Source organism: Mustela lutreola, chromosome 3 (genome assembly GCF_030435805.1).
Source record: "Mustela lutreola isolate mMusLut2 chromosome 3, mMusLut2.pri, whole genome shotgun sequence".
In the NCBI taxonomy this organism is placed as follows: domain Eukaryota; kingdom Metazoa; phylum Chordata; class Mammalia; order Carnivora; family Mustelidae; genus Mustela; species Mustela lutreola.
In genome coordinates this window covers 131345356-131373264 of record NC_081292.1, presented here as the reverse complement: position 1 = coordinate 131373264, position 27909 = coordinate 131345356, and the positions used below count along the sequence as shown (strand labels likewise).

The window sequence follows — 27909 nt, the reverse complement described above, 5'->3', positions numbered from 1 at the left end:
GTTAGCACCTACTCTTCCTCCCTAAAATCTGCTCTAGTCATTATCTCTTGGTTCTCTTATCCTATCCTTATCTTTATTGTTTTTCTATCAGGTTGTCTGGGTTTCTATTCTTTTAACATTTCCAGTATATTCTTACCTTCCGGCTGAAACACACTTTATGTGGATTTACACTGTCTTGCTGTTTCACCTATGTCTAGGTCTCTGCTCAAATGTTAGCTTCTCAGTGAGACCTCCTCCCTAACATTCCTCTATTTTTCCTGATTTTTTCTTTATAACATTTATCAACATGCTACACATTTTTACTTTAAAAAGATTTTTCATGGATAAAGAAATATAAACGTTATGAAGTGCATACATATTTCTCTATTTTGTCACCCACATGTGAAAAGAAGGATATGTATAGATATTCTTTGACAAAAAATACTACGATTAGTCTGTGAAAATTTTTGTTCCTGGACTCATGGTTGCTAAGTAGCCTATATGTATATATATATACACACATATGTGTGTGTGTGTGTGTGTGTGTGTGTGTGTGTGTGTGTGTATAGCCTCCTCTATATCTATATTTAACTTTTTGTTATCTAGATCCTGGGTAGTATTGTAACCCCTTTAACTATGAAGAGTAATGCCTTCTAAGCTTATGTGGAAATATACTAAGATTGCAAGAAGGAGGAGTGGCCATATAATAGGAGGAAACCCAAAAGAGTAATGCATCAGAAATCTGAGGAAAAATACTGCTTGAAGGTGGAGGAATGTGACTGGTTTCTTCAAATAAATAAGCTGCAGGGAAATAACAAAGATATGAAGAGAGAATATATAGATTAATAACAATTTAAAAGATGAATCAACAAATTGAAAATTATGTTCTTTAATGGATTCTGATTTAAAAGAAATCTTAAAAAATGTATGAAAGAAATTTATAGTTATGTATATAAAAGTATATTTTTTGCTTTAGAGATGCATTATATTTATTTACTGATAAAATATGATGTCTGCAATTTGTTTTAAAATAAGACAGTAAGGGGAGATAACATGTGAAGATATATATGAAACTAGAGTAATCATGAGTTGGTAATTGTTGAAGCTGGGTAATAAAGGCATGAAAATTTATTATACTCTATATCTGTATATGTTGGAAATTTTCTATAATAAAAGTTGAAAATATGGAGGAGACAGTGATGAATGTTCCACTGAAATATATTTGGGACACTGAAATATATGCTCTGTATTTCATGTCATTTTATCAGAGTTATATAATAGAGGCTGAATTAAAGTTAGTAAGATGTGAGTGGTAAAGAAAACAAACAGAAATATGAGGTAGATAAATGAGGTAACACAGCACTTTCGAAATGTGCCTTAAAATGCTTTTATTCCTGCAACCAATATCCATGCAGAGCACAAGACTTATATTCACCCAGTGCATGAGGTAACATGTATAGTTGCCTAAAACCAGAAAATAAAGACGACTTTGAGAGTTCAGAGTCAGCTGTTAATAAATTAAGAGATAGATGGTAAGACTGGATATCTTATGTTTAGCCAGAAGAATGGATTTCATTTTTATCCTCATTACCTACTTTCTGGCTGGGGGTAGTGGAACACAATTTTAGAAGAAGATAAACAGAAGGTCCGTTTGATTTTTTCACACACCTGCTTACCAGTGTTTAAGATATCTAAAAAAAAAAAAGAAAAAGAAAAAGAAAAAGGAACCTTGTGACCACCACCATTTTTCAGGTTGTAGTTAGAAAATGGTAACTATTACATACATAATGTATCAATGGACGTAAGGACTGCAAGAGAGATATTGGGATGGTGTATTTGTATATTCTTTATTATGTTAGTCACCATACAGTACATCATTAGTTTTTGATGTAGTGTTCCATGATTCGTTGTTTACATATAACACCCAGTGCTTCATGCAATACACACCCTCCTTAATACCCATCACCAGGCTAACCCATCCCCCCCCCCCACCTCCCTTCTGAAACCCTCAGTTTTTTCCATAGTCCATGGTCTCTCATGGCTCCCCCCCCCATTCCCTTCTACATCAAAGGTTTTATAACAAGGTTAGCAGGTGAGGACAGGGAATGGTTCACATGTGGGTGAGATGGCCTCGGCCAGAAGTCTGCATGGGACTCTTATCTGACATCCTCCAGACTGCCTCAGAGCCTTTTCTATTTTTGGAAGAGGGTGACATGGATAGTAGGTCACAGCATTTAACAAGGGAAGGGCTGACACTTCCCAGACACGCTGCCTGTATTCTGCTGTGTTCTGTGGGCCCATGACTTCCCTTACTACTCTCTTCCCTCACTTGTGAGTATAAAACCTGGAACCTGAGGCAAAGAATAAAAACAGAAAATTTTAACTAGACTGTGACTAATTTATACATCACAAATTGATTCATTAGTCACTGGATTGGATTAAATTTAACTGAAAGCAGTTAAGTTATCTGTCATTAGACAGACTGGGGACTCAGAGTCAAAGATTAAAAGTCAGCTCTAAAAATAAAGAATAGCCCAATTCCTAAATCTGAATAAGTGAATGAACTAGTTAGTTATGCCTCTTTGAGAAAACTGTAGGAAAAGTTTTTTAATAGAAAACAAGAAATAAGGTATGATATCCATAAGGTAATTTGGGATTAAAGACTGGATCAAGATAAATATTTTACTTAATTCAGGAGATAATCATGTTTAAGAGCCAATGAGAAAGATCCATTGAAAGAGATTTTGAATATTCAAGAGGAGTAAGAGATAGTGTTAATTTAAGTTTCTGACAAGCCATGAAAAAAAAAAAATTAAAGGAGATAAACATGAAGTTATTGCCATTATGGGAGATGGCAAGATGGGCTTGATATAGGCAGGTTAATAGATAGCCAAATGAAAGAGAAAATATTTGATTTTGTGGTCACCCAAATCCATCTTGGGATGGATTTTATTTTACTAATGTATTTTACTAATATATTTTACTAATATATCTTCTGAACCAATTTGTTGTTAGTGCCCATTGGAATATTTTCCAATCTTAAAAAAAGAAGGTTGAGGGGATGAATAATAGAAATGTTACATAACTCAGTAGGGATATTTTAAGGCATATTTATTTTTCATATTTTATTTTGCATCATGCATATACAATATGTGCACAAATATGAATTTTGGAAAGTTCTGCAAATATAAAGAAACAAATATTAATCTATCTTGTTCTTTAATTTGAGTGATGGTTGAACGGATATATTCAGTTTGTGAATTTATTAAGCTATGTACTTCCCATAAGTGCACATTTTAAAATGTGTATTACATGGCAGTAAAATGTTTAAATATTCAATACTAACTTCCCAGCTCAGAGCAGTCACATATACCATAATTAATGTTTGGTGTTTTTTCTGCAAATGTTTTATAGTATAAATAGTAATCTCTATTAGAGGCTAGAAAACTATGAACTGGAGCCAAATCCAGTGACTGATTTTTTTCTGTTAATATATAAGTTTTATTGGAACTGAGCCATACCATTTGTTTATGTATTGTTTTGGGCTACTTTTGCAGCAGAGTTGAATAATTGTAAAAGACAATTTAAGGCCCACAAAGCACAAAATATTTACTATCTCACCCTTTACAGAAAATGTTTGCCAATTCCTACTATACACTCTTTTTTTTTTAATTACATAATTACATCATGAATGTATATAAATAAATATACTGAATTTATCTGCATCATACTTTACCAAATATAATTTTTTATTTTATTTTTCTGTGTTTCAAGATTCACTGTTTATGCACTACACCAAGTGCTCCATGCAATACATGCCCTCCTTAATACTCACCAAATATAATTTATTTAGTTATTTGCCAAATTATGGAAGTTTTTTTTTAATGTTTTATCTCTTTGCTCCTGAAATTTTTGTTTAAATTTTATAATATTTTCCTAAGAATATATTCTAAGAAGGATAGACATTAAAACAAAAGGCATTACTTCATAAACCTTCCGAGTATGTATTAGTAAATTGATTTCCATATATATTCCACTCATGTGCTTCCCATCAGCAATCATACAAATATTCAGGAACCATTTACATTGTTTTCTGCAATGAGTATTACTAAAATAAAAATAGCCTTATTAAACATGATATGTTTTGTTAGTTAACTTAAAAATAATTTAAACTAGAAAATCATAGAAATGCATTATATACATCACTTGTCATGTCTATTTTTTACAGAAATTGTAATTTTTACAGAAATTTTATGATAACCATGTATCATTCACCAATATTTTAATTTTGGTCTAGGCACTTACCTGAACTTGATCATAATTTGCTTTTCTTTAACCTTCCATAAAAATATTACAACTATATTATCTACAAGTTTTAGTTATGTTCTTCTTCAGTTCACTTAAAACTTGAATATATGTTTGAAGCAATCCTGGCTTTAGAATAATTTGAATATTTACAATTTTACTGTAAATTTTCCACAATACTTTTTTTTTTGACTTTTAATTTTTTATTTTTTATAACATATATTTTTATCCCCAGGGGTACAGGTCTGTGAATCACCAGGTTTACACACTTCACAGCACTCACCAAAGCACATACCCTCCCCAATGTCCATAATCCCACCCCCTTTTCCCAAACCCCCTCCCCCCAGCAACCCTCAGTTTGTTTTGTGAGATTAAGAGTCACTTATGGTTTGTCTCCCTCCCAATCCCATCTTGTTTCATTTATTCTTCTTGTTGGCCAAACCTATTCAACACCTTTTAAAAAATGAATGAGAAATTGACTCTTTCCAAAACGTTCAACTCATTTTCCACAGAAACAAAGCTCTCTTATCTCAGTTCTCTTATCTCAGCCATAGATCATGGCTTATATAATAGTTAATCAACATATATAATTTACATATATATTTGAAATAAGAGGCACCTGGGTGGCTCAGTGGATTAAACCACTCTTGGTTTCTCTTGGTAGACTCTTGGTTTCAGCTCAGGTCATTATCTCAATCATGCTATGATTGAGCCACATGGTGGGCACCTTGCTCAGTGAAGTCTGTTTGAAATTGTCTCTCCAGCTCCCTCTGCCCCTTCCACTTGTGCTCTCTACCACTCTCTCTAAAACCAATAAATAAATCCTTAAAAAAAAGAGAAAAGAAAAAAGTTAAAATCTACCAACTGTTGATAAGTATACCACTTAGTGCAACATTCTAGTACTTAATTTATTAACCATGATAATTCTTTCAGTGGGTATCAATGACTATATTTTACAATAGAAATAGTAGGCTTTACATTGAATAGGTTTTTATGTTAACTAAGTCATTTTATAAGTTTTTAATAGGTTTTGAGTAATATGTATGTGTGTTTGTGTGTGTGTAAAGCTAATCAACCTTTTTAGAAATATATTTCTCCCTTTCCTCTATTCATTTTCATTTTGAGACCATCTAGAATTTTTATTTCCAAATTATTGCTTTTTAAACATTTTTCATCAGTTAGACTGAACAAATTTTAGTTTACTTTCCAATATCGTTTCTTGTATATCATGTTCTTTTCAGATTTTTTAAAAGTTTCTATTTTTAGTTATAATATGGTGAAAATATTAAACAATGTCATTTTAATACATGAAAATATATGAATGACTTTTTGTTCAACAGAACTAGTGATACTTTGGGCTTATTTGTATGAGTTTAATGAGCTGTTCATATATGTGTCTGTCTGAAAACATTTAGCTATATTTTAAAATAATACAATGGCATATGCTTAAGGATATTAGTAAAATAACATTAGCCATCATAATATTTCTAAAATACATTACAGTGAAATCCTTGACTAAAACACCTACTGAAATGTAATAAATTGGTGTTTCCATATATTTTAAAACTCCCATAACTTCTCTAGATAAGTTTGAAGGGTCTTCCTTTCACCTAATGTATTTGAATATCATCATATATAGAGTTATTTTTAAAATCTGAGTTATAGTTCAGTGTAAAAAATATTATGTAAACTTTTTAGAATCCTGAAAACATAATTAAAGTTGATGGAGAGTTAATCTGAATATAGATCCACATTTAACGTTACCTTTCACATGATGTTACATTAGTTCAAACATGGTACTATTGACATTATTAAAGAATCATAATAAAATGCCTACCTCTGATAAATATTTGAAATGTGTTATCTTGATTTCCATTTTTGAAAGAAAATGTGAAGCCATATTAAAAAGAATTTAAACACAGTTTACTTTAAACCCTTTATAGCTTTATTGAAAGTCAAGATATGACAGTTTTAAACCTGATGGTTACTAGAGGAGAGGTGTGGGGGGACTGGCATAACAGGGATGGGGATTAAAGAGTATACTTGACATGGGCACCAGGTGCTGTATAGATTAGTTTCAGGTGTACTGAAATAATAAAATATTATAATATATAATAATATATTCAGTACACCTGAAACTAATATTATATTGTATATTAACTAACTGGAATTTAAATAAAAACTTAAAAAAAAAGACATGAGAGTTTTAGTTTCAAAATCAGAAGCCCTCTCTTTTTACATCATTGCAGTTAATAGCTCAGACAAAATAACATTTTTCTTTTTTATTTTATTTTATTTATTTATTTGACAGACAGAGATCACAAGTAGGTAGAGAGGCAGGCAGAGAGAGAGGGGGAAGCAAGCTCCCTGCTGAACGGAAAGCCCAACACGGGGCTTGATCCCAGCACTCCAGGATCATGACCCAATTCAAAGGCAGAGGCTTTAACCCACTGAGTCACCCAGGTGCTCCCAAAATAACATTTTTCTAAACATTTTGTCTCTGTGAGAAATTGAAAAAGAGTAAGAGAATATCAATTACCAGAATGGCCTAAGTAAAAAATAAATTACAAAAGCAATAGAATCTCAATACTACTGCATTGCAGTAGGACACATGTACCAATAGAAATGACTTACTTTAGGGGCGCCTGGGTGGCTCAGCGGGTTAAGCCTCTGCCTTTGGCTGGGATCATGATCTCAGGGATCTGGAATCAAGGCTTGCATTGGGCTCTCTGCTCAGCAGGAAGGCTGCTTCTCCCTCTCCCTCTGTCTGCCTCTCTGCCTGCTTGTGATCTCTCTCTTTCTATAAAATAAATAAATAAAATATTTTTAATAAAGAATTGACTTACTTTAGAACGTTAGAAATGTTCTACAAACATAATGTGTTAGGGGCAGGAAACATGTATAAGGTATGTGTAACTTTTACTGAGGATGTCTCAGCGTGAAAGAGAAATTTCAATCAGTTTCCTTTCTGCACTGCTGAAAATATGAGTGAGGTCATATCCACAAAAGCACCAGAAACTTACACAAATTTAAAACAAGATATAATATGGTATAATAAACTAATTGATGAAAACCTAAGGGTACATATAAAAAGCCCAAGGATTCTTTCTGCTATTGGAGTTGGGAAATATATCTTAAACCATATTCAGAACTATAGGAACTTTGGTCAATTGACTTCTTTACCATCCAAAGACATTTTTGTTTTCAAAGGCATTAAAACAATGATGCAAGTAGACAGATTTACTTTTTGTGATAATGGCACTTTGCTAGTAGAGCTTTCCAATAAACTCCAAATCATCTTCTCAAAATTCACATTGGAACAGGAAGACACTGATTATCCACTGGTAGTAATCAGTCTTTTTGTGTTTTTGACACAATTCTGAATATAAGAAATTGAGTGGCATAATTGAAGAAATTAGAACATTCACAAGCAACACAAAAGAAGTCATCATTAATTATAGTAAAATTAAGTGCTAAAGTATAAAAATATCTTCTACTGTCTATCAACACATCTAAGTTAATGTACTATTATGTGTTTGGTTGTCCTTCAACATTTTGATGTCACTGTTTGAATTAAACTATTAAATTGCCTAAATTCCTTAACGCAAAACTGAACCTCACAATGACAAAATTTGCCTTTCCTGATTAGGGAGAATTTTTAAAAGATTTTAAACAAAGAGAAAAATAGCTAAAAGCTAGTTGCATTATTTCCTCCTCACAATTGCTTGAACATTCTTTTGGGAATTAATACAACTGTCAGTGCAGGTGGCACTACCAGCTAAATAGGGTGATTTGAATTAAGTGATGGATCTACCCAGAAACATGTCTCAACCTTGATTTTCTGGATTTCATCAATTCTTACTATTTTAGAACTATGAAAAAACTTACAAACCAAGTTGCAAAGGTTAGAGCAGAAAACAAACAAAACCTGGGAGAAAGACACAAGATTTGATGTTTTTAATTGAAGTGAGGTTTTTTTAAAAAAAGTCTGGCTTGAAGTAATGCAAGGAAGAATAGAGGACTTGTGGGCATCAGGAGAGTGAAGAGGGTAAAATTTCATACCTAGAGAGATGTTGCCTACAGTTGCCAGTTTAGAATTATGCAACATGAGCATGCATACTATATACAAATTATTGGTCTAAACCTAAGATTTCAAATTTGAGTGTCCTTTAGGAGTTCAGCTCGAACAAGTATCGATTTTATTTCTTTTAACTGGCATATACTGAAATATTTCACATTATGAAAGCACAGGACCACAAGAAAAAAAATCTCAAAACTTAAATTTCAAATGATTAATCTTAATATTTGAGCTAATATTATCTTTAAGATTATTTGGGTTTGGGCATAGTAATATATTTTTATGGTTTAAGATCATTATGAAACCAACATGCAATAAAAATTGTCATTGTCTATAATACCCATTAACCTCCTTCTGTCTTTTTTACAAGGGGTTTATCCTTATGTAGAATTTTTCATATTTTGACATATAAATAGTGATATGCTATATACAGTTTTCTTTATTACCTTTCTAGTAATTAATATATAGCTTAAAGATGTTCCTTGTTGTAAGTACATGCCTTTTTTTCCCCTAGTAAAAACCCATTTCCTGAGATAAGATTAACTTCTCTTTCTTAGCGTAATGTCTCCTAGGTTTGGTCATGTTGTCACAAAAGGCAAGATTTCCCTCTCCTTAGAGACTGAATGATATTCTGTTATATGTAAATACTGCAGTTTCTTATTCATATTTTGATAGATGTTAATGTTGCTTCCATATCTTGGCTATTATGAATAATACCACAATAAGCATAAGAGTGCAGATATGTCTTAGGTATCTTGCTTTTAATTCTTTTGGATATCCAGAAGTAGAATTGTTGGATAAGATAATGGTTCTATTTTTATCTTTATGAGGACTCTTCTTACTTTTCAAATAGTTCCTGCACCCAGTGCCCACAGTAGCCAAACTGTGGAAAGAGCCAAGATGTTCATTGAGACTTGAATGGATAAAGAAGATGTAGTATGTATGTATGTGTGTGCACGTATATGCGTGCGCGTGCGCGCACACACACACACACACACAGCCATCAGAGTGAGATACATCAGTCAGAGAAAGACAATTACAATGTGGTTTCACTCATATGGAATATAGGAAACAGTGCAGAGGATCATAAGGAGGGAAAACTGAGTGGGAAGTCATCAGAGAGGGAGAAAAACCATGAGAGGCTCTTAACTATAGGAAACAGAGGGTTGCTGGAGGGGAGATAGGTGGAGGGAGGGGGTAATTGGGTGATGGGCATTAAGGAAGACACATGATGCGATGAGTACTGGGTGTCATATGCAACTGATGAATTACTGAACTCTACTTCTGAAACTAATCTTGTACTATATGTTGGCTAATTGAATTTAAATAAATAAATAGATAGATAGATAGCTGCAATCTTACCCTCTTATGTTCCAACCAACAATGTACAAAGGTTGCCCTTTCTCCACATCTTAGTCAATGCTTGTTTTTTTTTTTTTTTGTAATAGGCATAATTTTGTTTATTGAGATATAATTGCCATGTAACATTGGGTAAATTCAAGGTGTATAATGTGTTATTTGATACATTTGTATATTTCAATATGGTTACCACTGTAGTGTTAGCTAACCTTTATCACCTCACATTATCACCTGGTCAGATGCATATTTAGATATCCTTTTCTTTTTTTTTTTCTGAGCATTTTTTTCATCTATTTCCTGATTTTCCTACTGTGTTGTATTTTTTAAATTGGCTTGAAAAATGCATTTATATAATCCATGGCAATATCACCCTTTTGCAGTCATTTCACCCAGATGTACTAGGACCTCACATGAGATATTAAGGATGGAGTAAAAGGCTGGAGAAGGCATCACTGATGGTTCAAACCTGGGAAAACACCGCAGCCTTCACCATGGGAAAGTTGTTAAGGCCTCCTGGATTCCTCTACCTACTCTTCTAATCTTGTAGATAAAAAGTCTTACTTCCCCCCTCACATTTTTCTGGGTCATTCTTTTGAGAATAGATATAAATATCAGTGGAGATCACAGTACAAGTCCAGAGTGATTAAAGTGATGTAAATTGAGGATTCCTGGAAGATAAATCTTCCTAAGCACATGTCCCCTTCTTGATTTTCTGACAATTTCCTTGTTTTTGTTTTGTTTTGTTTTTTAAGCCTTTAGGGTTAACCTATCAAATGCCATTCTAAAATGCGAGTTGGAAAGTGAATCATTAGAAAATTATTACAATGTGAGTTTAAAAGTAAAATAGAACAAAAACCTAAGAAAAGGAGACAGGATCCAAGCGAGATTGAAAAAACAAAGAGAAAGAAACAAGTAAACAAAGGTTTTTGCCTGAAATAACAAAAGGAATCACAGAGAACTTATCATAGGGAGGGAAGAGTAGAGATGGTAACAATACATACATCATTACTTTGCCATGTAATTATTTTTTTCTCTGTAGTCTAGGGAGATTGCTTAAAGCCCTCATCTATTTTCTCTTAACCTCTATGCCTCACGAAGGGGAACAGTCTCTGGGGGAAAGGAAAGGAAGGTTGTGAAAAGATCCAGTACATTTCCGTGTGATTTTTCTTTTGTTAATTAATTTGACTTCTCAGCTCTTGACTTTCTAGGTTGTTCTCTAATGCCTTCAAATAGGTGGGAAGTTTTGTTTCAAATTTGTTTATTGTTTTTATATTTTATTTGTTGTTACTGTTTTAGTAATTTATCAATTGCTTTTTAGAGTTCTATATGCAATAAAGTGTATCTAGTACTTACCAACCTATATGGAAGTATAATTCCATTGATGATTAATGATGATGATGATAATGTTTTTACAGACACAGAGAGAGAGTGTGGGGAAGGAAAGGGCAAAGGGATAGGGAGAGAGAGAAAATCTTAAACAGGCTCCATGCCCAGTATGGAGCCTAATGTAGGGCTTGATTTCAGGACCCCGAGACCATGATCTGAGCTGAAATCAAGAGTCCAACACTTAACTGACTGAGCCACCCAGGTGCCTCCATTGGTTACTTTGAATTTATAAGAAATATTTGATTATAATATTCATCTGTTAAATGTATTTTCTCTGGTAAATATTCTTTATCTATTAATAATCTTTGATACTCTAACTCACTTTTTTAAATTGAATCTTGTCATTATGCTATGCTAGATCCTTTTATCATTACCTTTTACTGAATTCCTTGGATTTTTCTAAACCAGTTTAGGAAAGGAGTATCATACAACATTATGATTGGCTTTACAAAGCAAAGCATCAGTTATCTGAAGCCATAGTTTTTACTATTTTCTGTAAATATGGTTTGTCTACATTCTCATGTATCCTTGTTTCCTGTATTAATTCGAATAGTAGCAAGTCTGTGGAGTGCTGGCACAGCCTTATTCACCCTACTTTCAAAGTTAACGGACACAAAGAAGTTTTGTATCTTTCTATCTTAGATAATGCACACTTTATTAGTAAGTATATTTCCTGATGGCTGGTAGTTTTCTGAGATCCACCACTACATGGCATTTTCATCTAGATTGCTCTCTAAGGCTATTGCATGATTACTTCTTGACCTTGCATTTGCAGGCTTTTTATAATATTAGTTAATATGTAAATCTAAGTTGCATGATTATATTCTGCTGTATGACTGAAACATTTTATAATTAAGAAGGTAATAGTAACATGATATTATGAGGAATGAAAAGGAAGTGTCAAGGACATTTTGAGAAATCTCACTTATGTAATTAAGAATTTTATCAATCTGACATTAAATAACTGACTGGAAACTGCCAATTCTGAAAAAATTATCTCTTAATGTCATTTTTTTTTGGTTGGATATTTGACTTTCCTTTTTTATAACTTAGTACTAATCAATCTATTATTTTGGCATATCACTTATAAAACTCTTTACATTATGTCTCTTTTACTTATTTGATTCTAGGTATATCTACATTTGGATATATGTTCTGTCTCACAAATCATATATTGAACTTCTAAAGAATAAGATCATTTTTTATCATTTTCCTCTCACATGGGGTTCTGCACACAGCGATGATGTAAATGTATCTGTAGATCATTAACCAGCTAGCCATCTATCTTTATGTTAGAACTCTTACTATAAAAGTTCCAAGCTTGTTCCTATTGGCAATTTGGCTTCTTAGAGAAGACTGCAAATTGTGATTACTTAAACAGAGTCTTGATTTATAACTGTTGTCTGTCGGTGTGTTTGTTCTAAGGGTGCAAGTCTGTAAACGCTGATAACTCTACCATATGACTTCAAAATTTGCTAGTATTCAGTTCTAATTATTTTATTTAACTAGTATGAAAACTGCAAATGTCTACTTTAATATATATATAGTAAATAAATTATATCTTTTTTTCATTTAACCCTTTTTAGTCTTCAAGAAAGCTTTTAAGAGAGTGTCTTTTCTAGTCCAAAAAGAAGTGACTACTTAAAAAGTCCCAAATGACTTCACAGGTGAGTCTGGGATTTAGGTGGGATAGTATTTAGATGGAATAACATTCTCTGTACTATAAAACAGTTATTTGCTGTTTTAGTCAGTAGACTATCATTAGAAATAAATAATATTTATTCAGTAGAATATCACACAACAAAAATTTTTTAAACCTCTTTGACAAAACAGTTTTGTGCCCAATGCTCTTGCCCTTATCAAACATCACAACAGAGATTATTTTTAGAAAAATGGTCCCCTGTCATATCAAGACAACATAGCCGATAAGATCAATGTCTATATACACCAGTAAAATAGACATTTAAATCAATAAGACTTACTATAAATACTTTTTGATAATAGTATCAATGTGTGCTATATATGCTTTAGTTTCAACTAAAGATCTATCATCTCTCAGAAGGTAAAATTAGTAGTTCTGTTGTTGTCTACCTCTCTGGTTACTATATGTTGCAAATAACTGAGAAAAATGTATTCATTTTAGAGTATATTAAACTTAGGATTTATTATATATCAAAATTCATATTACTAGAAAGTAATGTAATTTAACTTACCAAATTTTATATTCACATAAAATCAGACCAAATAACTATTGAGATTATGATGCAATTTTTATCTTTAAAGCAATAAATCTATTCATTTTTTTGACATAATCAGATTTGACCCAGTGGTATACAAGTCGTGGAATAGAATTATACTTTATTTTTGAGCTTATTACTCTTTGAAGATAAAGTGTTGCCTTTTTGTTTGGAATGGGAAACCCAACTCTGAGTTTTCCACTAAAATACTTCTTTTTATAATCACTCCTTATGGAAATGAAAAAAGAGCATAATCGAATAAATAGTGGATTAGTGCTGACACATCTTTAGAAGAGACTGACAGACATTTAGTTTTTTATGTCTGAAAATCCTGTCAACATTGGCATTTTTGGACTATACACAGTCTCTGAGCTGCAGTCAAGGCCATCTGTCTGAGTGGCAAACTGCCTATTCATAAATTAGTTGGACCATTTCATCAGGGCAAAAATGCCAAGGAATAATAACTACAAAAGAGCAGATTATATATTTCACCACCTGCTGCTACATCTATAGAAAACTCACATGCACTACTGTGTTGTTGTCACCAATATTGATGCTGTCTAATCTTCCTGATGTAGGCCCTAAAAAGAGGCATGATGGAGACATTTGAGGTTATCTAAGATGTTAATATAATTTACATATCAATCTTGAACTGAAAGGAACAGTCAAGAATAATTTGTGAAACACAAATCCAGACAAACAAGTCCAGGAGATATTATAAGTAAGTTTATATATATGTAATAACATTGAAGTGACGTTGTCATTGTAATACAATGTTGATACTTTTTTCACATGAGACAATTTCACTAATTATAATAAATTTTCTAATAATGAGAAAGGAAAAGAAAATGTATGGACCTGTGTGTGCATTTCATCAGGAAAATAGAATGTTTGAGTTTTCATATCAAGAACTTATAGGAAATAAATCACTCCACTTGTTTTCAGTTAGATAAAAAGTTACATAAATTAATATAATCTGTGTGTAATTTACCATTTATTTTGTAATTCTTCTAATGATATCTAATGAATTCACTCAAAAGATTGTTGGTCTTTCCATGTGTCTTCTTAGGAATCAGGAATTAGTTCAACTTTTATCACAAACAGTTTGTATACAAACCTTCTTTTAGAGCCATTCATTTTCTTTCACATGAATACATTGATTTTCACAAAAAATAAGTGTGAAAATATTCTATAAATTAATTGATTACTTTAAATATTTTGGTTATTATATAACTTTATAACCATCTCATGTTTTGATTGTGAAAATGACCTAAGTTTTGTAACTTCTCTATCAGTTTCCACACACAGAAACTATATTTAGCAATTTTCAAACCATCAGAGTATCCTAAGGCATAGGGAATGTACCTAGTGTAATAATGCAGACTGGTAAAGTTGATTGTGAAAGAAGTCAAAGCAGCTTTTGCGTATTCTAAATATTCCTTCACTGTCAATTAAAAATGAAGGATTTTTTTATGATGAATAATGGAATAGCATATGAATGCTAATGGAAAGGAGCTGAGAGTAGTCACAATTTCTAATATATTATGTGGAATCCTGGCAATACGCCATAATGAAAGTGCTCAACTTATAATATTATGAGAGTTCTTGTGCCCCTTCAATATCAATCCAATATTCCACTATATCATCTTTCTTTTCCATGAATAAGATGTTGTAAAGAAATAAAATATGTTAGCTTTGCAGAATCAGCAAAACTTTGTGAGGCTATACCTTTTAAAAAATTAGATCCTTTTCCCATTTTGAATGACCCAGAAGTTTTAATTTAATGAAGTCATTAGCCTACAACATAAAGCCAACAACTTAGGAAGGACGTCTATTGTTCAATATTCATACCGTTTCCACCTAACATTCTTATTGTTATACATGAAAATGTTCATTTTTGAATGATTATTTTAAGCTATAAGGTGTCGATACTGAGCTCTTCATGTCTAACCTCCAAGTATTTATTACACATTGGGTTATATCAAAGGCTGATTTTATTCTTAGAGTTTTTATTATAAACTGCATTATACCCACTTTAGGAATTTCAATTTTTTTAAAAGATTTTATTTATTTATTTGTCAGAGAGAGAGAGCAAGTGAGCACAAGCAGGGGGAGTGGCAGGCAGAGGGAGTAGCAGGCAGAGGGAGAAGCAGGCTCCCTGCTGAGCAGAGATCTCCATGCTGGACTTCATCCCAGGATCCTGGGATCATGACCAGAGCTGAAAGCAGACACTTAACCAGGGGTCCCAAATTTAAAAATTATAAATATAACATTATAAAGACTTAAAATCTCCAGACCTCATAAATAGCATTTATGTATCACAAAATAAAATGTAGAAATCAAACAAAAAGAATAAATCCTGTTCTTTGGGATTCAGAAAACAGATAGTAGATATTCCACTGAAGATAGAAAAAAAAGATCTGCGTGGTGGAGATACTGTATTTGAATTTGATCTTGGATAATCATTTGGGCAGGGAAACCAACCATCCCTAAAATGGAGGATGAAAATTGACCAAGAGAAAATCCAGCTACATCTCATCAATAAGTTATCAAGAAAAATCACAAGCAATAGCACTCTAATCAAGGGAGAGTGTCACAAATATAAATAGAGACCCACTCTGGGATAAAGGTATAAATGGAAGACTAAAGATCGAGGGTGAAGCAAGAACATTAAGTTGAAAAAAATCTTTAATAATCCTAACTGCACTAGATAGCTCTAGAGAAATTTTATGCCAGTGATGTGTTGACAGTAACCATAGTAAAGAAGTAAAATGGAACAAAACAAAACAAAACAAAACAAAAAATCTCAACTCTGGACTTGACTGACTAAATCCCCACAATATCCATCAAGCAGAAATTACTTGTGCTCTTTTCCAGGAATGAAAGTCTCTGCTGTTCTATGCCCAGAATTCAGTGACAAATACTCAATAAGAAACAGACAAAAAAAAAGAAAAAAAAAAAAAAAAAAGTCAGCACACTTTCAAGAGACAAAGCAAGTAACAAAACCAGACTCAGAGATGAATCCATATGTCAGAACTAAAATACAGAAAATTTTAAATAACTATTATATTGTATAATATATAGTGTGTAATCACATTAAATTTTTTAGGGGAAATGCAAAATATGCATAATTATGGAGAATTTCAGAAGGTAATGGGAATAAAAAAAGTCAAATAGAAATGCTGAAATTGAAGCTATGGTAACAAAGATGAATTTTTTTGAAAGACTCATAAGTGGACTCATCATAGTTGACTAAAGAATCAGGAAAATTGAAAATAGGTCATTTGAAATTAACCATACTACATACAGAAGAATTATAAGAAAGAAATAGAAGTGAGCATTCAAAAAATGTGAATTTCTGGAATCGCAGAAGAAAAGAGAGAAAATAGGAAAGAAATATTTAAATTGATAATGGCTGAAAATTTTCCAAAAATAATAAAAAATTCACCAAAATTTAGGCCCAACAATCACAGTGGACCCCAAAAATTATGGACAACACACACAAACACATACCACCTAGACATTTCATAATTAAACTGCTGAAAATCAAAGATATAGAGAAAGTATTGGAAATACCCATACAAAAAGACTCCTTACATACAAAGAAACATAAAGAATAAACAGCAGGCTTATATTTTGAAACTGTGTAAATCAGAAGACAATGGGTGACTTCTTCAAAATACCAAAAAAAAAAAAAAAAAAAAAGTTATCAACCCAGAATTCTACATTGTACAAAAATATGTTGTTAAAGTGAAAGAAGAACCAACTTTAAACCAAATGAAGACTGAGATAATTTATTGTCATCTTATCAGTGGGGGGAAATAGATTTGGTAATGAATTACTTGATTAAATATAAATGTGAAAAATGCAGTAGGATGTGATGTTGCATCTTAAGGAAGCAGTCTGAATAGGATTATAAATTTTGGAGGGGTAGCCATTTAGAGGAATGTAAAAACCAAGTCATCTCACAGAAACTGTTCAGAGATTGAGAAAGGCAGCTGATTATGGTTTTGAAGTTGAATCCAGATATGGAAAAATTGAATAGACGTAATCAAAATATTTATGTGAGTAGTAACAAAAATTGTTGTGAAAAGAAAGCTATGGAATTAAGAAAAATAATAGAGAAATACTTTATTAATCAAATGTGTTTAATTAATTACACATTAATTATAAATTAAAATTTATAATGTGGTGAAAGAGATTTACAGAGTGTTTTTCTGATTATATATTTTGGGTATTAAGTTAATTAACCCAATATCAATATTTAGCAAATGCTAATTATACATTAAAGATAGCAATATTATATATTACAATTTAAAATTTTTAATGATTATGCTGTAAAATTTATGCCACCAAGTTTTTGCCAATTTGTGTCTTACACATTTATATCTATCCTTATAAGATAAAGGCAATAGCAATTAGTCCTTATAATAACTACAAATCAAAGAGCTTTAAGTAGAAGAGCACTTTTCTGTTAAGTAAGTTTAAATAGTTCCTCTCAAACTGTAATATACAAATCTTGTAAAAATGCAGATTCAGACATTATAACTGTGTGGTATCTGAAGTAATGCAATTCTAACATACAGAGCAGTATCTTTGGTATTGTCTGTAAACTATAGTTTGAGTAGCAAAACGGCATCAAGATAAATGGTAAGCAAACTCAAATTTTTAAAGCAGGGTGATTAATGAGACATTACCAAATGTGATGCAAGAAGAAGCTTGACAAATGCTTGCATATTAAATTTTTGGTGTTTCTTGCTGCTCTCAGAAACCAGAAATCAAGTAAAACACTCAGAGCTAGCCTGACAGTTGAAGAAATGCCAATTAGAAGAGAATCCAAGTTCTTCATAAAGTAGTCATCAAGCCAAACACCAAATGTACACGTTAGGTCATCCAGGCACTAGCCAATGTACAAGCTGCATACTAAGTAATGAGAGAGCATAGCAGAGGTCATTTAAGTTGGCTGAGACAGAGAACTCTACAACTAACCCACAGATGTGTCAGCTGTATAAATTGTGGTTCGAATGTATTAGCATTTGTATGGTTTGTTATACAATAATAGCTAATTAGTAAACTTAAACATCCAAGTTTCCATGATCTTTTTTAGAGTGTACAGTGTCACATTAATAGTATCAACCTAGATTTTTTGCCTCTTGATTCATCAGCTTTCGTATGACCTTAGATTCTATTAAAATCTTCCTTGCTTAGTGCTTTTGAGTCATAGGAAAATATTCCTTCTTCCTCCTCCACTTCAATCATGTTGATGGCCTTAGTCTCCTTTGTCTTGTGGTTGCCTCTGAGGTCATTTAGGGTGGGGGCCCCAGTATTGCTGATATATATGGTGCTCATTGTGTCATTGTTAATGTCTTTGTGTTATCTCCTGAGTCCTCCTCTAACATGCCAAAGTTGTATTGCTTTCCCAAGAATCTTACATGAGTTTCTCTTTAATATTGCACCATTGCCTTATCTCTTTTTACTTTTTATTTTTATGCTCAGTCATACTTACAAGAATTTTTGAGAGGCACACAATTCAGCATACTATAAACATTCTTCATGTTTCCAAGGGGGAATTGAATTATTTTCTGGCATCATTTACTTTTAGGCTCAAGAACATTCTTTCCTTCTTTTAAGCTGGATCTGCTCATTGTGAATTCTTAGATTTTGTTGATCTGGGAGTATGTTTATTTCACTTTATTTGTGAAGGATGATTTCACATGTTGGTTTACTTAATTGTCTCAAACATTTCTCATAAGCTGTGTTTTTGTTTTTGTTTTGTTTTTCATTTATTTCCCCTTTGCTTTTCTAGCTAAATAATCACTACTGACTCTCATGCACTCATTGATTCTTTCTTCTAACAGTTCAAATCAAATTTTCTAACAGCTCAAGTCACAAATTTTTATTTTTGTTGTTGTTTTCTTCAATTTTGTCCTTTTAATAATTTCCATCTCTGTATTAATATTCTGCATTTGATAAGTCAGTGTTAACACACCTTCCTTGAGTTCTTTAAGCATGGTGTTCTTTTATTCTTTGACCATTGTTATAATAGCTGTCTTAAAAGTCTTTGTTTACAAAGCCCAGCATCTGTGGTTCTGTTAAGTGTCTTTTTCCAGAATGTGGGTCACACCCACATGTCTTTTCATGTCTTAGAAGGTTTTTTTTTATGAAATCTGAACATTTTATATATGTATCAATTGTGGATACAAATTCAACTCTCCTTTCAGGGGCAACTGTGATGTTTTCTTTCAATCTAGATTTGAAAGTAATTTATTATTTTCTGAATATTAGAAAGTATTTCATTAAACATAAGGGTTTTACTTATTTCAAACTTACTAAACCTATACATTGATTTATCCTTTTCAGTTTCTTCAGTAATGTTTTGGAAGAATTTAATCATTCAGTGATTTATTATTAAGTCAATATTAACTGTGAAACAATTGTGAAGTATAAGCACATTTATGAAAAATTAGATTATCATCAAATAAGTCGTACTATCTCTGTTATAGATTTCTTTATAGCATTTTAAAATTCATTATTTGGAAAATAATCTCAATTTGTTTCTTTTATTGAGTATCTTCAGCCACTGCTAAGAAGAGAACAGATGAGTCATTTCTATGCCAGAATGAAATTCTTTAAATAAATTATAGATGAATACACAAAAAGTCATTGAGTGGGAGAAAACTGATATCTGTATCACTGTGTGATATTTTTAACTCTCTACAATTCAAGTCTCCTACAAAAGCTAGAGTGAAAATATGATTGGAATATTTGCTTAGGATCATTTTAATATGGTGAAAATTGTAGTTTTTATGGAGTTTTTTTTAGAACCCAAGGAATTAGTCAAAGGAAAGTAGAGAATTTCCTTACACAGTAAGAATACTGTAATAAAATTCAATGAAAATGGGATAATAAAATATTGAAAATGGAAAGTCACTTTGGAAAGATCAATTTGTGGGAGTTATACACAGATGAATAAAACATACCATTTATAACTTTTACAAAGAGTCTTAGTTCATGCTGTTTCATTTTCTGTTAGTGATTTGTGTTAGTAATTTTATCTTAGTAGGATAATTTGACATAAAGCCCTAAAAATCACTTATTTCTTTGGGATTCTGGCCTTATGAGGAAGAATATTATTTGGTTGTCCACATACACAATGGTTTGCGACTTTCTATGTCATTCTTTTTAGTCTTGATGACTGATTTTTGTTCTTCTTGATTTTTGCTAAAATCTCCATATTTTTTTTATTTTTAAATTTTTTATTTTTTATAAATATATATTTTTATCCCCAGGGGTACAGGTCTGTGAATCGCCAGGTTTACACACTTCACAGCACTCACCAAAGCACATACCCTCCCCAATGTCCATAACCCCACCCCCCTTCTCCCAACCCCCCTCCCCCTAGCAACCCTCAGTTTGTTTTGTGAGATTAAAAGTCACTTATGGTTTGTCTCCCTCCCAATCCCATCTTGTTTCATTGATTCTTCTCCTACCCAAAATCTCCAAATTTTTTGAAATGCTTCTCCTATCTTGATCTAATCTCTCTTTAGATCTTTTCAGCTTTTCTATGCGTCTGACGCTAACATCATTTCTTTTTATCTCTAATCTATTCTACATATCTGAAATCAGATTCTCGTTTCCAATTCTTCATTTAATATTTCTGCTTAGATTTTTCATTGTCATAAGTAATCTGTGTCTTAGTTTGTGGTATTAGGTAGCTTCCTTAGACAGAAAGGAGTAAGTTTTCTACAGGTTATAACTAGAGGGCATACAAGTAGTCTCTTAACACTATGATAATATCTCTTTTTTTCATTGATCCAAGTTTAGTCCTAATAACATATCTATATCTATATCTATCTATCTATATAGATGTATATATGCTTTTTGATAATTTAAAACTCAAAAAATAAACTTGTCCTCCACTGATGCTTTTCATTGTATCTTATGCAAAATAGGATCCAATAAATTTAAAATTTATTCATTCTGCATCTGTTCTGTTTTCACTCTGCTTTGCTTTATTTGCTAAGTTTTAGAAGATTTTTTTGCCTTCAATCAGATAACACCTTAATAAGGAAATGGATAAGTTCACTGATAAACTCAATAGAGGGTAGCTCAATGTTATGATAATATGGTATCATGTACTCTTCATATTCTGTACCATCTGGGGAACCTCTAGGCTTCTTCTCATCACTCCTCCTAAAAGTGAAGCTCTTGTATACTTCAAAGAGTTAAAAAAAAACATTTTTAATGCTAAGTTTTAAGAAATTTTTTTACATATTTTAAGTATAAGTTCTTTATCAGAGATATTATTAGAAAACATCTCCCAGATTTTTAATTGTGATGAAGAATAATTTATGTATTTTTTCCTTTGATTTGGTCTTTCCTTTGGTATTGAGTCTTCATCAGGTCCAAATTCCTAAAGTTTTCTATTTTTTTGTAAAGTCTCATATAAGTACAGATATCTAGAAAATGGATGAAAATTGAAAACAGATTTACCAAATGACCCATCAATTGCACTCTTGGGCATACAGAGTCAGGAAAATAAAAATCTATTCTGCACACACAAAAAACTATTCATGAATATTTATAAATGCTTTATTTGTAATAAGCCAAAACTGGAAATGCATCCAAAATCCTTCAGTAGTATGGTTAAATAAGCCATGGTGCATCCATAACATAAAATACTACTCAGCTGTGAAAAGAAATAGACTATATATATATATATATATATATATATATATATATATATAAAACACATAACAACTTCAGTGAATCTTAAGGAAATTATGCTGAAGGCAATCTGGAAAGATTATGTGTTGCGTGATTTCACATATCTAACATTTCCAAAATAACATTAAAATGGAGAACAAATTAGCCTTAGATCTATATATTACATACATAACAATTTCTAGAATCTCTCACTAGATCCAAGAAGCTTGATTTATACAACATCTCTATGGTTCTGACTTAGACTTAAATTGATGAGCAATTTAAACCCTACTCAATAACAAGTGAAAGGTGCTCAATGTGATGGGAATTTTCCAGAGATCACTGAAAGAGTCACAGAATTCCAAAATCAATGTTTTTGTTTTATTCATGTTATTTTTTGGAAGACTAAGTTTCATATTAGATTCTCAGTAACTAAGAAGATAGAGACAAATTAATTCAATAACAAAAATAGTCTTTGTGCTCTGTCCTGTCAGAATGGGTCCTCAAATACTTCATCTGTGAGGGGATTTCTAATGAAGTGAGAATAGATAAAATAAAATATTTTTCTTAGACATTTCTAATGTATATTTGGGAAAAGGTCTTGAGGTTGATAAATGAACAAAAAAACAATGACTTTATACATCTGATTTAGTCATAGAAAGCTTCTGATTTTGAGCATTTCATCCCAGAATGGTGGGAAACCCAGGGTGATACAATGTTCCCAGTATGATGCTAACTGATTAACATTTTAATTAATGGTTAATTTAATAATTAACAATTAATAATTAATTATCTTAATTATATAAATAATTTTATTAATTATAAATAAATGATTAATCAAACAATTAATAACTAATTAATGAGTTAATGTTCTACCTTGATATTATAAAATAGTTTGATAATAAAATAGAAATACAAGACCAGACATTCTTATCTTACTGAGAAAAAAATACAAGCTACTGGCAATTTCTTTCTTTACTTAAGTTGGTTATTGACTATTAGATTAAAAACATCACACTTCAATGATAACCTAAATAATTAATGTCCATTAAAAGAAATAAATGCAAACTAAAGTCTCTTAAGGAGATATTTTAATTATTAAAAAACAACAACTATCATCACCTTTAGAAAATCTAAATATTAACCCCTCTATATTTTGCATTTCAAAGGGCCAAAAAAGGAAGAGGTGGATAGGAGACCATCGAAATAATTCTTCAAGTTTATCAGAGTTTTACATATGGGCATGAAAGAGCATTGAGGACTTGGAGAAACCATTTTAACATCATCTACCACTGAAACAACACAATCTAAACCTTCAGTTCAGGAAGAACACAAGTTAGGTGAGTAGAGGAAGTTGAATTCCCTGGGATTCTTCCTTTTGAGCTATACTCAATGGTAGTTTTTAATGCCATCTGTTCAGATTTAGTGATCCTAAAATCCCAAGTATGTATATGATTCAAATGCTGATGTACTCTGACATTTCAAACTCCTGGATATTCTTGCAATAGCTATTCATTTTTGAGGGTATTGGAACTCATTAATAATATGGTTTATAGAACAGGCTAGAGGACAGGCACCCAGGACAAAAAATAAAGTGTTTAAAAATAGGAGTGTAATATAGATTAAGGATATTATTTTGTGGTCTTTGGCTCAAAGTTTGAATTATTAACTACTCAGGTGAATAAAGTAAAATATTTTTACTATGACTACTACTATTGTGTTACTGATAATAACAGAATCCTTTCTTCACATTAAAATATAGAGGAAAAACCGATATATAAAACTGACAAAAGCAGATCTATTCTGTCTAAATTGGAAGATGCAGGTGTTGTAACTCAGCTTTCTGGGGCCTTAATCCTCCCCACATCCCAAGAAAACAATTAGACATAGATGGAATTCAATTAGAAACTTCTGTACAGTGACACTTTATGCCAAAATTGTGTTATAAAAGAAAATAAGGACGTCTGGATGGCTCAGTGTCTGCCTTTGGCTCAGGTCATGGTCTGCAGGTCCTCGGATGGACCCCCAAGTCAGGTTCCCCACCCAGAGGGGAGTCTGCTTCTCCCACTCTCTCTTTGTCTCTCCCCCTGCTTGTACTATCTCTGTCTTTGTCTCTCTCTCTCAAATGAATAAATAAACTTAAAAAAAAAAAAAAGGAAAATATTTTAGGAAATTAAAACCAGTGCTTGTGTTTGGCTATATTGACAGAGAGAAAAATAATGCAGAAAAAAAATCAATTACCCTATTTTTGAGATAAAGTAACTGTTGGATAAATGGACATGGAAAAGGAGAAATTAAGATGAAAAATAATTGCAAAAACAAAAAACAAAGAAAGAAGATTGATAATTGAGAAGATAGTTATGACAAAGGTAAGCCACTGGTTATGAAAGAAGGTCTATATCTGCATGTGTTACTATGATGGTAAGACTAGGAGCTTTTTATTGAGATTCATGTAGAATAGAGATATACATGGATCTTAGTAGATTCTGAGCTCTCATTAGCTATGTGATGGCAATCAAGTTACTAAATTTAGCCTTATATTCTCATTTTTAACAATTACAATATCTTCCTCTTCTAATCATTAATTTGTTTATTATTACGGATTTTCTCATTAAAAAAAACAGATAGATGTCAAGAGGGTTTTAACATGAAGCTTACAAATTAAGTGGGAAAAAAAATCCCTAAATATATACTTCCAAACATAATGAAGACAAGAAAAGGGAAATAGAGGATGCCATCATAACATACAACAGGATTCTTGTGAGTATTAAATAAAAGGTAACACAAGTAAGGTTTGGAGTAAAATTCCAAGCCCATTCAGAACTATCAGTGGTTATTGTTATTTTTGTGCTTTAGAGATAAATATGACAGGACTGTGCCTGAAAATGTTTGAGCAATTTCTAGTTGGATGAAACCATAGAATACCAATTCAAATGATACACAAGAGGAAAGCTTTCAAAGATAAAAGAAGCTCTGGATATTTATATTTAATTTGAGAATATAATTTTTTAAATCTCACTTTATAAAATGAGGGATACAAAGATGAGAGAAAGAAAATTATTATTTTAACAGGGATACAAATAATAGTCCATTATGTATCAATAATAGAGAAATTAAAAATAGCCATAAAAGAATGCTATCTGTATCTTTTAATCATTGCAAAACAATGATTAAAAAGGAGGCAAAGATTTGACAAGATTCACTTGGTTATATAAAGAAAATTGAAGGTCTGTAGAGTTCATTTAAATTATCAAAATAAGACACTTTTAACGGAAGTTTTGATTAAATACAAAAGACTGTCAGAATCTAAGTATCAGATAACCTTTGTTAAGTTTTTCACATCAATAACTAAACATTTCTTTTATTGTATTTGCTATTCATACTGTGAAAACATGACAATCTATTTTTTTATTTTGCTTTATTGGGGAATTTGAGCTCATCATAAAATTATTCCAATTATATCTTTTCTTAAAAATGCATCTATTAAGGAAATAAAGAATGTGTAGGAATAGAAAATATTCAAATAACATTTGTATATTTTGTCATCTCTATCTTTTCTTTGGTCTGCATATAGTTATTTTTACCAAAGTTCATTAAGAAAACAGAAACTATTTTCACATATTTGTAATTAGATAGTAGAAGGGGCATTAGTTCCTTAAATCTGAATTCAAAGTGAAATAGAATTCTCAAAGCCATGTACTAATTCATACTTTGATTACACTTCCAGTTCATCATACATCATACACCAAGGAATCAAGAACCAAAGAAGAGGCACAAAATTAATGTGTAATTAAAGCTAACCATATTTTACTATAAAGACCAGTAAAATAGAACGTTAGCATGTCTTGTATTCTATAAATCTAAAATGTCCATAAATCATTTGAACCAAATGTTTATTCCTTGACTGCTTCCTTTCACACATGGAAAAATGACTTACGTAGTAGGATCTAGGTTCCCTACAGGCAAAAAGGCACCACGGAGTGAAGAGTCAATATGCAAAGTGTCTTAGAATTGTTTGGCACATCATTCAAGCCTTCTACATTTTGTCCTCACACAGTTTATTTTTAAACATCTGATCTCTTCCTTTTTGGAGTAGGGGAATCTTCTGATTAATATGCACGAGGGCACCACATGGTTGCCCATCTGTGTGGGTCAGTTTTGAATCACTGATCAGAGCCCAAATTGAGTTGAAATTTAGCCAAATAGCCAGCAACAATGACCTTCAAACCTGTCGTCGCTGGCTGATGGGCAGCTCTAGGGAATTTAATTTGCTTTAGAGCTTGTATCTCACATTCATGTCTGATTTTTAAAATGAATTTATTTCTTATATTGATCTCTGCTTTTCTGATATTTAAGTTCTGGAAAAATTTCTTTTATGTTTTCAGTAGAAGACTCATTTAATAACGTTCTCTGAAAATAATAACTGGAGGAAATCAATAAATCAATAAAGTAATTTATATATTTATGCAGCTTTGGTAAGAGAAATACCTTCTTCTATTTGCTTTATAAGGTAAAGGAAATTAATCTATGTCTTTCTCCCTTAATAATAGCTGACATACCCTAATTAACAACTAGGTATTTTTATTATCTAAAATAGGCAAAAGCAAATAAAGAATCAATTTATTAAGAACTGGGATAGGTGACCTTTTAAAAAGGAATTGAATTTGGCAAAATATGTACGTTTTGAAAGTAATCTAAGAGCTAACATTTTCATATCCTTTATTTGCTTTTTAATCTTACATATTTGAGAAATGGATCTATGAAAATTGTCTTTTCATGTTCTTGTAAAGACCATTTTTATTTTTTTATAAAATGGAGAGGAACATTTCCACGTTCCTAGATTTTCTATACATACAGCCAGGATAAATTTTATGCTGTTAAATTAAGTATCGGATTATCTCCATAAAAGGGGAGATGATTCTAACACTCCTAATATAAATAGGTCATCAGAATCACCAGTAATCACTCCTTGCCTTACCTCATTTTTCTTTTCTCAATTTAAGAAGTCTATGATCTGCTATTAGCTCTTTGTCAAGAGATTCAGGAACAAGAGCAATAAACTCAGTAGACTCTCTTCTAGGATAAGACTTTGTTTCAAATTTTAGGTGGTGCTATGGGTTTCGTCTCCATGTAAGGTTCTTATCCACAGTTGAGGGCGAAGGAGTGACTTCTATTTCTAGGACATGATAAGGAACAAGAGTCAGAGCCAAATCATGCACTTTCAAAAACTGTGCCTGGTGATGGCACACATAATGCCCATTCACATTACATTAAACAATTGAATACACTTTCCCATTCCAAAATAGGATGGGAAAGTGTATTCATCCTATACAAGACATAGCAGTGGGTAGCGAGTAAAGAGTTGGGATCAAATATAATCACCACATACTTCTATCTTCATTACATGTATTGGTTTCTCCTTCATAAAACTCAGTATAGAATCCATTCATGATAAAAACTGTTAGTAAATAGGAATAGATGAAAACTTAATAGAGAAACTCAATTCTTTCCCTCATCAAATAAAAGGCAAGAATGTCCTCTCTCAACCACCTTTTCCCTTTCTTTTCCCAAAAGATTTTATTTATTTATTTGAAATAGAGAGAAAGCACAAGCAGGAAGAGTAATAGAGAGAGAAGCAGACTATTCACTGAGTGGGGAGCCCTACACGGGGCTTAACCCAGGACCCTGGGTTCACGACCTGAGCTGAGACAGATGTTTAACCGAATGAGCCACCCAGGTGCCCCCCAACACTCCTTTTCAACATTCTTTTGGAAGTCCTTGTTAATACAAAAATACAAGGAAAGGAATGAAAATGTCTACAAATTGGAAAGAAAGAAAAAAGGCTATGTTTGTTCATAG

The 27909-nt window shown here is 31.8% G+C and overlaps 1 long non-coding RNA gene across 1 annotated transcript in view; it reads left to right on the top strand.

Annotated features, from left to right (window-relative positions):
• The first annotated feature begins 2229 nt into the window (after positions 1–2229).
• LOC131827003 (uncharacterized) overlaps positions 2230–27909 on the top strand; it is a 41329-nt gene continuing 15649 nt past the window's right edge. Inside the window, exons 1-4 of the long non-coding RNA XR_009351848.1 lie at positions 2230–2310; positions 12694–12774; positions 23220–23390; positions 24259–24419. This is a non-coding gene — a long non-coding RNA (uncharacterized LOC131827003). The remainder of the gene's footprint in view (positions 2311–12693; positions 12775–23219; positions 23391–24258; positions 24420–27909) is intronic.